Raw genomic sequence first — 16,358 nt, 5'->3', positions numbered from 1 at the left:
CACTGAACCACAAACACCTCATCACAGTTTTGTGTGTCATGACGACCTTCTGCCCCGCGACCCCCAAATGTTTCCGGGTCACTCTTGAATCCCGGTGGTCACAATATTGTTTTCATTTAAAGTGGACATCAGATTAATAACAAACAAGATGGCAAAGCCAACATACACATGTTCCTAACCCGGGTTCCCTCCAGCTCCGCTGTCGCACGTGGAGTGATTGAAACAATAATCGCCCCTCAAATACCGTCTGAGTGCACATACATTTTTATGTCCAGGCTATTTGGAGGCCCAGAGGAAGCGTCGCTCTCCTGTCATGTTTATGTCAGCGTCATTTACCTCACTCGCGTCACGAGACAGCATTTCTGCTCTTCTGTTGACAGGGGGTACGGGATCAGTCAGGGAGGAGATAAATATAAAACAATGTGACAAAGTGCTGGTAAGCTGAAGCTCATCGTTCTCGAAAAGAACCTTGAATCCTCTCATGTCCCTGAAATGAACTCTCCCGAGTGACATCTCTCTTTCCCTTCACTTGAAGTACCTCTGATTTTTGTCACTTCTGTTTGCATGGTGGATTCTTTTATCCTGCAATGTGCCGACGAGGTCTGAATCTGACCTTTAAGCGTCACTGCACCCAGAAAGTGTATTTTGCCTTTCAAGCACTCACAAGAGGACGTCTCGAGCTCATGGAGATGTTTTACTCCCTCCTCGGTGTTGTTGTTTTTTTGGGTTCTATTCAACATATAACAGCAGAAACACAACAAGATACTGTATCAAAATGGGTTTGAAAGCTGCGTGCTTGTTAGCTAGCTCGCTAACTAGCTGGCTAGGGCTACACACTAAAGTCCCTGGCTGCAAAAAGACAGAATATATTCCCACAGTCAGGAGACACAAGTCCAGTTTGAGAAGTAGAGTGAATATTAACACTGACATCGACAGACCTGCCGGGCAGCAGCCACAACACATTCATGCCTGACGCCACTCCACCCTCCCCTTCTACCCTCCAACAAGGAAAAGCTGCAACATGCGTTACCCATGTTTCTTTTTTCTAATTCGATCCTTTATTTGAACCCCAAAGTTTTGGTGTCGCAGAATACATGAGGATCGTGTGCGGCGTGAATATTTTCAACACGTGGACACAGGCGTGCTACCTGTCCGAGCAGCTAACGTGGCTACAACGTCAGGCTCTCCCACAGTTCCGGGGACTACTTGTGACTACGTGGTTGTTTCATGCTGGCATTCACAGGAGAAATCTTGGCATCTCTGTGAAAGTCTGAGACGATTTTACAAGTGGAGATAAACAGAGTAAACACATGATGTTGCTCGTGCTGCCACGGGCCAAGTGTAATCAATTTACACTCCGTATATCCCCTCCAAGCTAACATATACACTGTTCTGTCTGCGAAGGTGTTTGGCAACTCCGATCTAAACAAGGTAAGGTTCCTCCTTGGTTAAATCCACTGTGTACATGAAATACAGCCAGAAGAACAAAAACATCCAGCTGGAAGCGGAAACCATGAAGACAAGAGCTCATTACTAAAATAAACACTCTGTTCTCCTCTTTTGTGCTGTCTCTCGTCTCTTTTCTCCAATCGCTTTCATGCATGAACACCAGCGAGGCTTTGTTCTCTTCATTTGAGCGTGTTGTTTATGTGTTATTGAAGATAAAAGTTAGGACACCGCACGACGACTCCTGGGGGCCGCGCGCCGAAGTGTTTCAGCAGCAACCACATTTAGCGATGGTGAGAGCCCGACAAACACAGACAATAACTGTGATATTCAGGAAGATGAAGAGGGTTGAAGAGGAAGTGATAAAGGTGGAGGGTTGAAGAGGAGGAAGTGATGGAGGCGGAGGGTTGAGGAGGAAGTGATGGAGGTGGAGGGTTGAGGAGGAAGTGGAGACGGGGGGTTGAAGAGGAAGTGATGGAGGCGGAGGGTTGAGGAAGTGATGGAGGCGGAGGGTTGAGGAGGAAGTGGAGGCGGGGGGTTGAAGAGGAAGTGATGGAGGCGGAGGGTTGAGGAAGTGATGGAGGCGGAGGGTTGAGGAGGAAGTGGAGGTGGAGGGTTGAAGAGGAAGTGATGGAGGTGGAGGGTTGAGGAGGAAGTGGAGGCGGGGGGTTGAAGAGGAAATGATGGAGGTGGAGGGTTGAAGAGGAAGTGTTGAGGTGGAGGGTTGAAGAGGAAGTGATGAGGTGGAGGGTTAAAGAGGAGGAAGTGATGGAGGCGGAGGGTTGAGGAGGAAGTGATGGAGGTGGAGGGTTGAGGAGGAAGTGGAGACGGGGGGTTGAAGAGGAAGTGATGGAGGCGGAGGGTTGAGGAAGTGATGGAGGCGGAGGGTTGAGGAGGAAGTGGAGGCGGGGGGTTGAAGAGGAAGTGATGGAGGCGGAGGGTTGAGGAAGTGATGGAGGCGGAGGGTTGAGGAGGAAGTGGAGGCGGAGGGTTGAAGAGGAAGTGATGGAGGTGGAGGGTTGAAGAGGAAGTGATGAGGTGGAGGGTTAAAGAGGAGGAAGTGATGGAGGCGGAGGGTTGAGGAGGAAGTGATGGAGGTGGAGGGTTGAGGAGGAAGTGGAGGCGGGGGGTTGAAGAGGAAATGATGGAGGTGGAGGGTTGAAGAGGAAGTGTTGAGGTGGAGGGTTGAGGAGGAAGTGATGAGGTGGAGGGTTGAGGAGCTCGTCAGTGACTGTCCTGTGGTGATGGTGCCTTCACACTTGTACTAAATCAGATACCCACCTGATACTAATACTCATCTTGTACAAATATTCAGACTCTCTCTCTCTGAGGTGGTACTTTGATATACAAAGTTCTTCACAAACACACACACAAATAAGGACTGACGCTCTCAATAAAGGTCATTTTTGATCACCTTTTCCTTTGAAGTATTTAATTGGTGGTTGATTGTGAACCTGTTAAGAGCCCCCCCCCCCCCCCCACACACACACACACACACACACGACATGTCTCATCTCTACTACCAATACTTCCTCTATCTTCCTATGTTACTCTCGCCGTCATGGTTTCTATCCCGGGTTCATGTCATGACACCTGAGGTCACTGATGCCGGTCAATGAGCCGAACGGAAGATCAGATTATTTTTGTCTGTTAGTTTTTCGTTGAGAGAGTTTCCACCAGCAAGTGCATCCAGATGCAGGTTTTTTTGTTTTGTGCCCTCTGGAAACACTTTAGTTGTGTTGTTCTCCTGAATCTGCGTCATTACCCCGCAAAAGAGGCCCGTCACACTTCGCTGGTGTTTGTCTAAGCGGGATTGCAAAAACAACAACAACAAATTCAAAAAAATATTTTCAAAACTGGCGGCGGTTTGTGAGGCTCTGATGTCCTCCTGCCGGTACCGACACCTCAGGTGGGGTCAGAAACACCTTCAGAACTCAGATCTACTTTGATTTATGATGATGAGTCAAACTGATGGGTTGACTCGTAGGAGCCACCGCCACCGCCAGCGGTGTGTTCAGGTGCAGAAAACAACTCACCTTTAAATAATCCAGTTTTTTTATACGTATATTTACATGAAAAGGGCAAAAACGAAACCCAGTGCCTATTTTATCAGGTGAACCCAGGTTTCCTACGCGCTCCTCGCACGCCGTCGCGTCCTCGCTCTCGCTCTCTCTGGGCGAGGCTGAGCGCTCCAGCAACATCACACAGCATTGATTAAGAAAGCGCCATCTTGCCACTGATGAATTCTTAATGGATTCCAATGCCGGGGAGAGTCACCACATATGTCTGCTGGCCTATAAACAGAATGAATATGGAGAAACCAGTCTCTCTCTCTCTCTCTCTCTCTCTCTCTCACGCACAAACACACGCACACACGCGCGTGGGTTTCTGAGTGCACATCTGGTGAGCTGCACACGATTGGGGATCAGCGTGACTTGATAAATACTAACAACATTATGTCGAGATAAGAATCCAGGCTCTGGAGACGCAGCGCTGAGCTGGCTGGGCGGGAGAGCCCTGAGATATCGTTACTTGGTCAGCTCCAGAGACTGCATCATAAAGTCATGCGAGATTCAATTAAGAAATGCCTCGAGTGATTGTGGGGGAAAATCAATGCAATCACGGAGACGGAAAAGAATCATAAATCGATGGCAGGAGTCCATGACAGTCCTGAGGAGGAGTGATATTCCTGTGTTTGAGGACACAGTCTCCAGCAGCATGAAAACACACGCCATTACACACCAATTACTGCCCGATTACTACGTGGTGACATCATCGATAGGAGCCTCCCCGTCTGGGGTCGATGCGAGTCAGTCACCATGGCGATACCGAGACGGCAACAGACACCCTGACAGAAGCTGTGATTAACCTGTGTTAGTGAGTGTCTCGACCTCTCAGGACACACACACACACACACACACACGCTGATATCTGCTGCTCTGTGTGTTTTCTCTTTAAGTGGACACACAAGAATAGAGGCTTTAATGAGTGAAACCGCAGCCGCGGCACGACCCGCCTCTGCAGCAGAGCCGCTAACATGGATGCTCGTTGCATTTAGGGTGAAACTTACAGCGCCATCAGACCGCAGGATCCTCACGAGTCGTTGAAAAACACCCGGGAGATCTGACCGCCAGCGGACGGCGAAACGAATCAGAACGCTTCCCCGCATTGAGGATCCACGGCCGTGTGGATCTCACCTGGCAATTTCTCTGCAAGCGCGCACGATGGTTCTGTTTGCAGAGACCAAACTTGTTGGGTTCGTCCCAAGATTTTAAAGAGCGAAAGTCATTTTCCTGGAGTTTGCGATGGCAATGATTTCCAATCACTGTTTGCCTTCCTCTGATGGCCTCCAGATGCTCTCCCCAGAAGGGCAAGTGTTTCATTTACCCCTGACAGTTTATGGCAGCGCTCGAACCAAACCTGCCCTCTATCCAGTGATTTGTGGGCACCAGAGCAGATCTGTTCGTTCAGAGCTCTGACATTTGAGCCTGGCGTTGAATGAAGGTGCGAGGATGCAGGTTGAGATCCAGGATTCCCGGTCTGGAATTATCCATAGTGGAAGAGGGATGGACCGGAGAACAGTTTTGAATGACATCAAAAACGGGGCGATGTCACTTGGTCCTGAACCAAACGGATTTACGGTGATGGTGCTCCGGTCTATCTGGGTCCCCCAGTCTTCCCATCCTGGTGTTTCAGGACTGGTTTCCCGGTGCAGTTCTCTGAATGGAAGGTCTGCAGTGATTCCTGAAGCACATTATTGAGTTACTTTGTCAAAGTAATAATTTATGGTTTCTAATCTCCTCAACCGTACTTGTCTGAGCGCTCCCTCTTCACTCTTTTAAAAAGATCTTTGATAATTTCTCACCTGGAGGCCAGCGGGGGGCCGCGGGGATTCTAAAGAATCGCTCTGAAGCGTCTTGAACAGAGTGGGAACCCTGCCTGGACTGTAATAGGATGGACGACACCCATCTGTCCGCAGCTCTAAATGTCCTCCTGCAGCATCGGTGCCACCACATTACCTCGCTTTCATCCTCTCATCTCATTTTGTCCTCTCCTTTCTTGCCTCTTCTTTCACTCCTGATTTTCCTTATCACATTTATCACAGCCTGGGTCAATTACAACAATTAAATGGGAGTCAGATGGCAGCCCAGGAGCAAGATGGAGAAGAATATTAAACTTCCCACATTTCTGTTCTCTTCTATTCTGTTTGTTCTCCCTCTAACCCTTCTCTCCTCTCCCTCTCTCCTCTCTCCACCCGTATGCACCACTGAATAATGGGCATCTGCATTAGTCTGACTGCCATGAGTGCAGCAATATGAGAATAGTAAAAAAGAGAGAGGGGGGAGAGAGAGAGAGAGGGAGGGAGAGAGAGAGGGAGAGAGAGACAGAGGGAGAGAGATGGGCCTCGATGAGATTGAATAATGCTACTTAGGAGCATTAATGACTCAAGCTTTTCCACTCCGCCTCACTCATGATTGCGAGCCCTTCAGATAACCAACCGCGCGTTGCACTGCGGGGGCTGGGGGGTTGGGGTGGGGGTGGGGGTGGTGGGGGTGGGGACGTTAAATATTGCAGAACTAAAGGCAAAAGAGAAAAATAAAAACACACGGCGATGTCTGTTCAAGTCACCTTCATTGTTAATTGAAGGAATTCATCTGCGTTGATAGCTTGACTCCATCTGAGCCCCCCAGCCGGTGATGTCACCACCTCACTGTCATCTGCAGGATTCTTGCCTCTGAGGAGAAAAGAACCACGATTTGTTGCTCGCCTTCTATTTTTCCTGACATGTCGGTTGTTTTTCATTCTAATTTCATGACGTTCGCTTGTTTTTTCCACTCCCGCAGAGGAAATTATTACAGCTGCACAGGAACTGAGTTGGGTTTCCTGTTTGATGAGAAGAGACGTGGACAAACAGATGAATGGCACCGTTTCCTCCAACAGAACACAAATGTGTGAGGTTTAGGCCACTGCATCCTGTCCTGCTGCTGTCCATTTGTACTTTATTTGCCTGTAATTAGAGCTCTACACCACTAGGGGGCCATGATATTAAATGAGGTTGATCTCGATGTACTCGGTCTGTATTCACAGACTGCGCTCATTAAATCAGAGGACAAATTAAAAGAAATTGTTGGGCCATCCAGTGTCTGGAAGGTCTCCTGCCCTTCACGGTGCCGTCCCCCTCGTCTCTTGGTCTCCGTCCTCCGTGTAACTGTCTGAAAACTAATAAAGCCGCGGTGAAGGCTGCCTGAGCCAAAAAAGAAAAGAGCAATCATCTTCTGTTACCATCCAATCAGCCGAGGTTCAGCAGCTCGCCATGTCTCATATCACATCAGCACGCCGTTCAATCTGCTGGGAGAGGGGACTTAACCTTCTGGTCCGTGCACGGGCACACACACGCACGTGCACGCACACACACACGCACGCGCACACACACACACACACACACACACACACACACACACACACACACTCTCTATGTATGACAGCAGCTGATGACCTAACTGATGGGTTTTTTTTTTTTCCCGGCTCTAGAAAACCACGACTGTGGCTGGCACATTAAGTGAGAACAAATTTCATGTACTTAGGAGGAAACAAAAGTACGTTTTCTTTTAAATGAATTATGCAGCAGTGTGTCACAAACCTTCTACGCTCAGGTACGAAAATCCTCGCAATAATTTAAAGAGCCAAAGACCCGCATGAAAAATGAACCCACCGCTGTTGCACCAAGCGGTAAACAAAGAGAAATCCAGTGAAAAACCAAAAAAACCAAAAACAACAATGGCAACCTATGACACGGTTAAAATTCTTTCATGGAAATAATCATCAAATTGATGAAGAAACACAAATGAAATGACCACTAATTTACTGACCAAAGAGAAAACCGATCCAAACTCGAGTCAAAAGTGAAGAGAACAAACAACAGAGGTATAAACCAGCAAACGACCTCCAACACGGGATTCAGGATCCACGAATTCTATGATGGAAAAACTGCATGACGCAGCATGTGTCATCTGACACGCACGAAAAAACTGATCACAGCAGATTGTGAGGAAAGGAACTGTGTTTTGCATTTGTGATTATGAGTTTCGAAACGGAGCAAACAAACCTAATAACTGCAGGTCGCAGTTCCTAATTTTTTCAGACTGGGATGGATTCTTCTGTCTCGTTATGTGATGATCCAAAAAAAAAATGCTTTTGTGAACTTCAACAAAGAAACTCGTCGCTCTTAAAAAAAACCCATCCTGACCTTTAGAACACAGTCACGGGTTTACCAGGCTCGCTTTAATGCGCCATTGAACTCCAGCTCAGCAGAATATTTGTGTAAAATTGAATGGAGTTGGATGGAAGTGGAGTGTTTAATGGCTATACTCCACTGTGAGGGTGCAGGAGACCAAAAACCAGAGCTAAAAGTAGAAGAAGCAGAGTTGGACCACAGCGCCCGGTCTGTTTTGAGGCCCCCAAGTGGCCAGAAGATAGAAGAACGCAGGTTTCATGGATACGATACCATCATCTCATGATCGCTTCGCCTTGTAATATTTGGAGCAAATGGAGTTTGACGTTGCAGAGCTGAGTCACGACCCACATGTGGGATGCCACATCTAAAACCATCCCTGATAAAATATGAACCCTCCGGTGACTGCAACCGTCCAGGGGTGGCAGCCTGAGGCCAGACGTCCTGCCGCCCTTCACCGAGGATCTGAGGGTCATTAGATTCTGCGTCCAACGATCTTTATTTACAGCTTCTCTTTCTGTGACTGGATATCCAGCGAACACAAAAAATATATACAAGCGCCATCTCCCAAACACTCTTACTTTGACCCCTGATTAATTCCTCCTCCCTCTCTTCTCCGCCGTCTCCTTCCGTGGAGCTGACAGCATCCACAATCCCCATCTTTCAGTCAGATCCAAGGTGGCAGACGGCGCTCTGTTCAGCCCTTCTCCTACCAGCTCTAATTGGAGAGTGGACAGGACTATTAGCATGTTAGCGCTCCCATCTGATAAAGGTCAAACCCTCTTTCCGGAACAAGTGTCAGAGAAAGGTGGGCAAAGCATGTGTGTGTGTGTGTGTGTGTGTGTGTGTGTGTGTGTGTGCGCGCTCACGTGTATATTAAGCTTCACCTTTAGGCTTCAGTGGAAGCAGAGACGGACTCTTTATGATGGCTGCTAAATGCCTCACTGTCTCAGTGTGTTCTGGGAGTTGACCTCCCCCTCTCGGAGAGTCCAAACATATAGTAAACACACACACACACACACACACACACACACGGTGTCAGGGCTTTACTCTTTGAATACAAAGGTGCCATGCAGGTGCTCGTCTGCTGTCAGATTACAGTAATTTGCTCTCCAGCATGATTTAGTGTCCCCGGTGCTCCTGCTCATTACGGCCCCAGAAATGGAGGCACAGCAGAGGAGCAACGATTTATAAGGATTTAAGGCAGCACAATTGAATTGAATGCAAATCAGACTTTAAAAAGGGTTACAAGGCGCTAATGGAGCATGGAAGAAGTTGGAGAAGACAACAGCAATCAGTCAGCTGTTTAAGTGCGAAAATAAGGCGCCTCATCTACAGACAGCTAAACGAGTGAAGGGTAGAGTCAGCATCCCAGTCCTCCTCTTCACTCAGCAGTCACTTTTCCTCACCGTCTGCCTCCTCGTTGCAAGCTAACCAGGGGAAGTCAGCCGAGAATTCACTCCCGGAACCAGGAGCATCGGGAACTCTCTCACACTCTCACCAGTTCTGAACTGAACCGCTGCGTCATCAGCAAAGAGGCGGGACAAAATGTTCAAAACGCCATTGGCAGGTGGGGCTAGCAGCGAGGCTAGAACCCCCAGGCACGAGCATCAGTGTCTTGAGGTGACTCGATGCTCAGCACTTCCTGCTAGCCAGCGTTACCCCAGGTATCCAGGCAGAAAACGTCCTCAGAGCAGAAGAAATAAATATTTTGAACGGTTGAAAGTCAGGATGCAAATGAGCACGGAATCAGTTTCTTGAAGGCCTGCCAGAGACCTGAAAACCTGTTTCAGACAGAAGAGACGCCTGGAGCCTCATCATGCTGCTAGTGTGTGTGCGTGTGTGCTTGCGTGTGCGTGCGTGTGTGTATGTGTGTGCGTGCGTGTGTGTGTGCGTGCGTGCGCGTGTGTGTAGTTCGAAACACTTTTGTGAATACATGACGCTCAGAGGTCGGCAAGGTGGCTGGTTTTGTCCGCTCTTCCCCTCAAGGTGTCCTTGAGCTCCTGGTGCCCTCTTTCATCAGTGTGTGTGCTTGTGTGTGTGCGCGTGCAAGTGTGTGTGTGTGTGTTCAGCACTCTGAGATCTACGAAGGTAAAGGTGCTGCATAAATTGCGTCTGGTCTCAGTCCTTTGCTTTTTAGAGAGGAGCAACCCTCCAGCGTTCATTGTGTATTTAGAAAATGGACTCAATTTTATACAGCGCTTTTCTACCTTAGCGGCACTCACAGCGCTTTACAGTGTCATCTCATTCACACACCCACACACTGATGGTGGAGGCTACCATGCAAGGCGCCAACCTACTCATCGGGAGCAATTATGGGTTCAGTATCTTGGCTATTTAGGTTATGATAGTTAAAGGGGGTAGGATGGGTCAGAGGTCAAGGGGCATTGATGTCACACCTGGTCATGACTGTTTTCATGTCTGTATCACACAAACCTGCCCCAGGAGGAGAGCAAGCGAGCATTTGCTTGTCAGGGTTAGTAGGCCTGAGTAAACCATCTCTGCAGGTCCGCCCCAGGCTGTGCTCCGTTCTGAAACACCAGAGGCACTTTAAATGCTTCTTGTCCTTTTAATTCTGATTTTCTACCGTCTTTTCTCCTCTTCAGAAGGATTTCATTTTCTTTCTGCTCGCCTTTTTGTTCTCCTCCAGTGTTTTAACGCCCACAGGAGAAGTTCCTGTATGTCTATTGTAGATAATTGGCACTACTGGGCTTTTTTTTTTATGATTGAACATGTTGCCAAACAGATGCATTAGTAGACAGAGAGACGCAGTTCGGAAAATAAACAACAGATGTCCATGTCAGGGAGAGCCGAACCAGCAGGACCTCATCATGGGGATGAAACCTCAACCCTAATCTGACACTCTGGTTTACTCTCAAGCCCCAAGCCAATATTTTAACAGCAAATATTTATACTTCAGCAGGAATTAGCCGGCGAAGTAAAGCGATTTAGGCATCGTACAGCCCATGAAACTGCAGCCCCCTTCTGCTGGGTCCCGTGACAGCACAGGTCCAGATGGGTCGACGCCAGGCTCAGTCAGCCTCCACCTGTCCCACCTTTGAAGACGCACGCTGTAATCACCCGGAAGGATCAAAACCTCCAGTTCTTCATGACTGAAAAATCTAACCACGTGTCGCGAGTAGCTCAATGAGTCTTTCACGATTCGCGCACCAATAACATCGAACCAACAGTATTTTCTCGAAGTGCTGTAAATCTAGAATCGCCTGCAATTCCACAATTTCAGGTTCATGTTACAGAGCAGCATTTCTTTATTGATTTATCCCCCAAACCGACTGTGTGCGTCGCGTGTGAAGTCTCTCACCCTGATGGACGCCATCCTGCTCGGCGTTCCTGCTGCCTCCGAGCTCCTCTCATCTCTGTGTCGCGCCCAATCACACAAACTGTTAGCTTTCTCATACAGAGCCAAAGAAACTATCTCTCTTCCTCCCTGTCTCCCTTCCAACTTTTCACCCTACCAGCAAAAATCCCCGTTTTTTTTTTCTTTTATTTTTATTTTTAAAAGAAATATCTCGGCGCCTTAAAACCTTGAAATGACTTCAGAGACATTCCAGCGTCAGAGTCTGACAAGGAGGTCCACACTTCTGCTGGTGTGGCATCAAAGCTGACAGCCCATCAACTGAGAACTGCAGCAGATCAGAGGGAACAAGGAAGCGCCAGCACACACACACACACACACACACACACACACACACACACACACACACACACACACACACACAAAAGGTTAACTTCGAGGTCAATGACAGTGGCCAGTCAGCACACGCTTGAATACTAATGTGTGTGTTTGCAACTTCTTCTATTATATGTAGGGTAAAGTTGTGGATTGTGGGGACCGAAACACAGGACCCCACTGGGTCTGGGGAACAGGGAATGTACGGTGCTGTTGGTAGTTCCGCGTGAATGTGGTAAAACGTGTAAACGAACAGAACATGAACCACCACACAGAGTTAGTGGATGTAGACAACAACAGCACGGCTGCTCCGAGGCTAACGGCGCTCAGTCTGGGTGTAATATACAGTATTGGGCCGCACACCTACAAAAAGCAACAAACCATTTTTTTAGGCTCTGTCACCAAAATGATTGTGGAAAATTTGCATCTGTGACAAAAGTCGTGTTGTTTGGGCAAGATGCCTGGACATTTTCAGATGTTGGTCTGGTGTCAAAACTTAGCATTAGCATTATCGGTCCGTTGCTATACAGTAAATGCATTTTCATTTTGACCAAACCACAGTCTTTCTCCTGAACCAAGTGGTTGTTGTGCCAAAACTTAACCCCACCTTAACCAAAACACTGCAAAAAGTAGCTGCGAAATATTTTAAAAAAGGACACGCTAATGACTGCTAACAAGAGTGCCTGTTGGCTAGCACCTGTTAGCTTGCCTCCCACTGTCTTGGGGTGTGAGAAACCTGCTGGCTGCTTCTGCACCGACGCAACAATCGCTCAAGTTTTGAAAAATTCATTGGAGTAGGTACGAATAATTGTGCGTAACTTTTAACAAGATATTGTACAAATGTTTCTTTAGTCGCAACCGTGTGAGCGATGGGGGCATTTTACAAGGGGGGGGGGACATATTAAGATGTGACACCGACCGGAGGAGACGAACGTAGGAAGAAGAAATGGGAAAGAATGTAGAGAAAAGTGAGAAAAAAGTGAGCTGGAAGTAATTTATTTTAATTTATCACAGCTCTGTCGCTGTCATTCCTACACACACACACACACACACACACACACTGGGACGCAGCTTATCACTGGGAGCTCCAGGTGAGTCGGTGATTTAGACCAATCATTTCTGAGCCCCTGTCTGGCTGTAATGACTCCATCCTGGGCCTGCTGGCAGCCAGAGATACTGAGAACTGAGGCGAAGTGCTGAATAGCGGCTCCAGGGGATGAACCCACGGCGCTGACTGATGATCAATTAGACCTCCGGTTCTCTCGCTTCCGTTTTCTTTTTTTTCCCCCCCTGCCAAGGGCCACAAAGTGGATCACCATATCTGACATGGTTTTGGACTAAAGACCCCCGCTTTGGAAATATTTCTTCCCCGGCATGGTTTGGATCCTCGGTCAGCGCCACGGCACAAAAGAACACAAAAATACCAGACGCTGGAGCACACATTTTTTTCTTGATCAAATCCATGAGTGCGAGCTGTTCCTTGACTCGTTCTGCTTTTTTTTTTTTTTTTATCAACCCGTGGCTCCTTCTTCCGAGTTCGCCACATTCCTGCGTGTCCAGTCCTTCCTGCTGGAGATGTCAGGCTCCACTGTTACCGGGCATCATCCATCTCTGGAAACAACATTTACAGTTCCATACACCCCCCCCCCCCCCCCGTCTAGTTTTGGGATTGTTTTTTTAAAATTTTATTTACAGATTCCCAGTCGATCTCATTATAGAGACGTTCCAAACAGATAGCCGGGGAAAATATAACTCCAAAGGTTGTTGTCAGGAGAAGAAGATAACAAAGCGCCTCATATCAGCGTGAATATCCAACGTTCTTGTCACCTGCTGGCAGTCGGTTTCATCTCCAGCGGGACATCACGGGAAGCCAAACCTTCCCGCACAGTAACGTGTCAAATAATACAAATTGCGAGCCTAATATATGTCATTTCAACTCTGAAGTAAAAATACAGACTACTAGAGCTCAACACTTGGAAATAAAGTTCGTCCCGGCTTCAGGAAGTCGGGATGAAAACGTTAAACTCAGGCGAGATGCTGCTTAAAGGTTCTAATAGTTTATGAGATTTAATACAGAGTGAAAGCAAAGACTATTCGACGGTGGACGATTCATTTAATGTGATGTCATCCGTTTATGTTTGAGTGCTTCCCATTTTATTAAAAAAAAATCTTTCATCCCAAAAACGTAAAAACAAGCCGATGGTTGCAGCGTCGGGGCGCTCGCAGCTGATTTTGACGTATAATCATTCAGAACTGCTTGTTCAAAACGGTCACAACAAATCACAGAATACGTCAAAGACCTCTGAGCGAGTCACAAACCTCAAAGTGACAGCAAATTGACAACAAAGCGAGGGGGAAACCATTTATTTGGTTTCCTTTTGTGGTCGACGGAAATCAGAGGCGCTCTTTAGTGGAGTCTTGGATTTTGGACTTTCTCACGTCAGAGCTTGATCACCAGAAGATTTAGAGTTGAAGCAGCTGACAGGTTATATTTTAGAAATTCTATTCCATCAGTTTCTCAGATTAAAATTTTTTTTGACACACTTAAAACTCTGTCAATTCTTTTTCTTTCTTTCTTTCTTTTTTTTTTTACTCGGGGTCATGAACAAGTGAAGCTCTGCACTGCGTGTCTGTCGTTTCAAATTAAAACTGAAGGTAAATCTTATAAAGCCGGTCACATTTCCACACTTCAGAGCCTCTTGACGACGGGTAGCCGCTTGGTTTTAGATTTCCAGATCAACGCCGGGTAAACGTGTGGGTTCTGGCTTCTGTGCTGCAGTGCCAGCTGCTCCCTGCACTGGGGTTTCTGTCACCGCGGGAAGAAATAATGAACGCGCGGATTCGGCTGTTGCCTAATGAGCGCCGCTGTTGTGTTAACGTCAAGGACAAAAGATGTGAAGTTCGAGCTCAGCCTATTACATCCTCTATTGCATCCTCTTATTAACTCTAAATAGAGTTTGGACAGCTGATTAATACCACAATTTATAGCCCAGCCTTCAGCGATGGCAGAAACTCTTCCCAGGTTATCCAGGCGACTCGTGTGTGGATGCAGGAAAGGTTACGGCGGTGCATCAGCGTAGCCTGTGTTGACGCTAATGTGCCCTGCTTATGCGATTACAATATACTCACCCGCTTAAAATTCATCACGATTACAGTCTCCAGCTTATTATGGGATTTCTATTAATCATCACACCTCCCCGGAGGATGCTCAACCTCCACATTATGTATTCTATACCATCTTGTTCCAATTACGATGCTGAGCTCTTAATGATGTGCGTACGCGTGCGTGGGATGTGCCGTTGTTCTCACACGGTCCGGTTTGAATCAGTTGGAGCGCCAGAGTGTCACCACTGTGTCTTTGACACCGAGCTGCATCACTGGCGCAGCGGTCCTGAGCCGTCAACATGGCTCGGCATTAATTGTTCTGTATCACGCCCTGAGACGTCCTGCAGCTGAAAAGTGTTCTGAAAAGTGAGTACAAGCATTTAAACTTGTGGGCTTTGTGACGGCTCCATTGAAGCATCCATCCCTCCATGTTCTCCCTCTTCTCCTGTTCAGGGTGGTGGGGGTGGAGCCTATCCCAGCAGCCTTCCCCCTGGACAGGTCACCAGTCCATGGCAGGGCCAACACATAGAGACAGACAACCATTGGCTCTCCCAGCCACGCCTACGGTCCATTTAGAGTCTGGATTAACCTGGTCCCCTCTTGATGTCTTTGGACTGTGGAGGAAGCTGGAGTACCAGAGAGAACCCAGCAGGAACAGGGAGAACATGGAGACTCACACAGAAAGACCCCGTGCTGCAGCCGGGGCTCCACCCACAACCTTCTTGCTGGGGGGCCACAGTGCTGACCACTGCACCACCGTACCGCCCCCATTAAAACATTCCTGAAGATTTTCTGCTTCAAGTTTCATGATATAAATAAATGCTTCGACGATGTATGGTAGGCAGGAAGCTACTTGGACCCACAAGTCAACATGAATGACCCCTCCAAGTTCAAAAGTGTGAGATCAAGTGGGTCAATAAAAACAACATTTCTAGTCCTACCCTCGGTTTTATGCCTCTGTGACGTGCGCCTGTCGCTGTGACCGTTGGCACCGAAATAATTTCAGCTCCCCCACAAAGTCCCAAGAGGACATTGGAGCCACACTTGAAGAAATTCCCTCGTGAGGTCCCTGAGATGCCACGTTAACAAGAACGGGAGGGAGAACCAGAGAACGTCTTCATTCTGGTGTCACATCAGACTTTCTGACAAGAAAGGAGCATCTAACACGTTGCAGTTCTCATCACACACTCAAACACTCAGCTTCGACCTGGTCTTGTTTCGCAGCGTTCGCCGTCGATGTGAAATGAAAACTGTCTGAGCAGCCAAAAAGGAAAGAGAACAGACTTTCAGCGTGATGTTGTCCACGCAGGTTAAATGAAGTCACCAACACCTTTGAAAACTTCCCCAACATCTTCTGAGAAACGGGGACATTTTCTTTGATGGTTTCATCACATATTTCTTTTGGCTGCATCAAAGGTGACAGGGCTGCAAAATAAAGTCAATAAAACATGACGGGGTTCTGTTTTTAGTGGTCTAACCAAATTGGGAGATTCTCCTTCCAGCCTCTGCTGGTTGCCTGGTAACCTCGCAGCGATGAGGCTCCAGGGAGACGAGGTCACACCCCGCCCGTTTATCACTCGAACCCGAAGTTGTTTTACAGTCACATGCCATCGCAGCAACTGGATGTGGTGGTGCTGTTGCTACTTCTAGCCAGTCTTGCATAAAGCATGAATGAACTGATTCATATGTATAAATCAGCGGTGCGGACACGTGCAGATGCTTGTGGTTAGGGCGGCCAGACGTTGAGCCATCTGTCCACACCGTTAGCTGTGTGTGTGTGTGTGTGTGTGTGTGTGTGTGTGTGTGTGGGAGGGGGGGGGGGATCTGAAAGCGTTTATGTCCAAGGTGCCGGCGATAGCTCACCTTCTTACTGTGGATAAATTA

This window comes from Aulostomus chinensis, chromosome 20 (assembly GCF_037954235.1).
Source record: "Aulostomus chinensis isolate RoL2024-O1b breed Wild chromosome 20, RoL_Achi_v1.0, whole genome shotgun sequence".
In the NCBI taxonomy this organism is placed as follows: domain Eukaryota; kingdom Metazoa; phylum Chordata; class Actinopteri; order Syngnathiformes; family Aulostomidae; genus Aulostomus; species Aulostomus chinensis.
Note: the sequence above shows the minus strand (reverse complement) of the source record.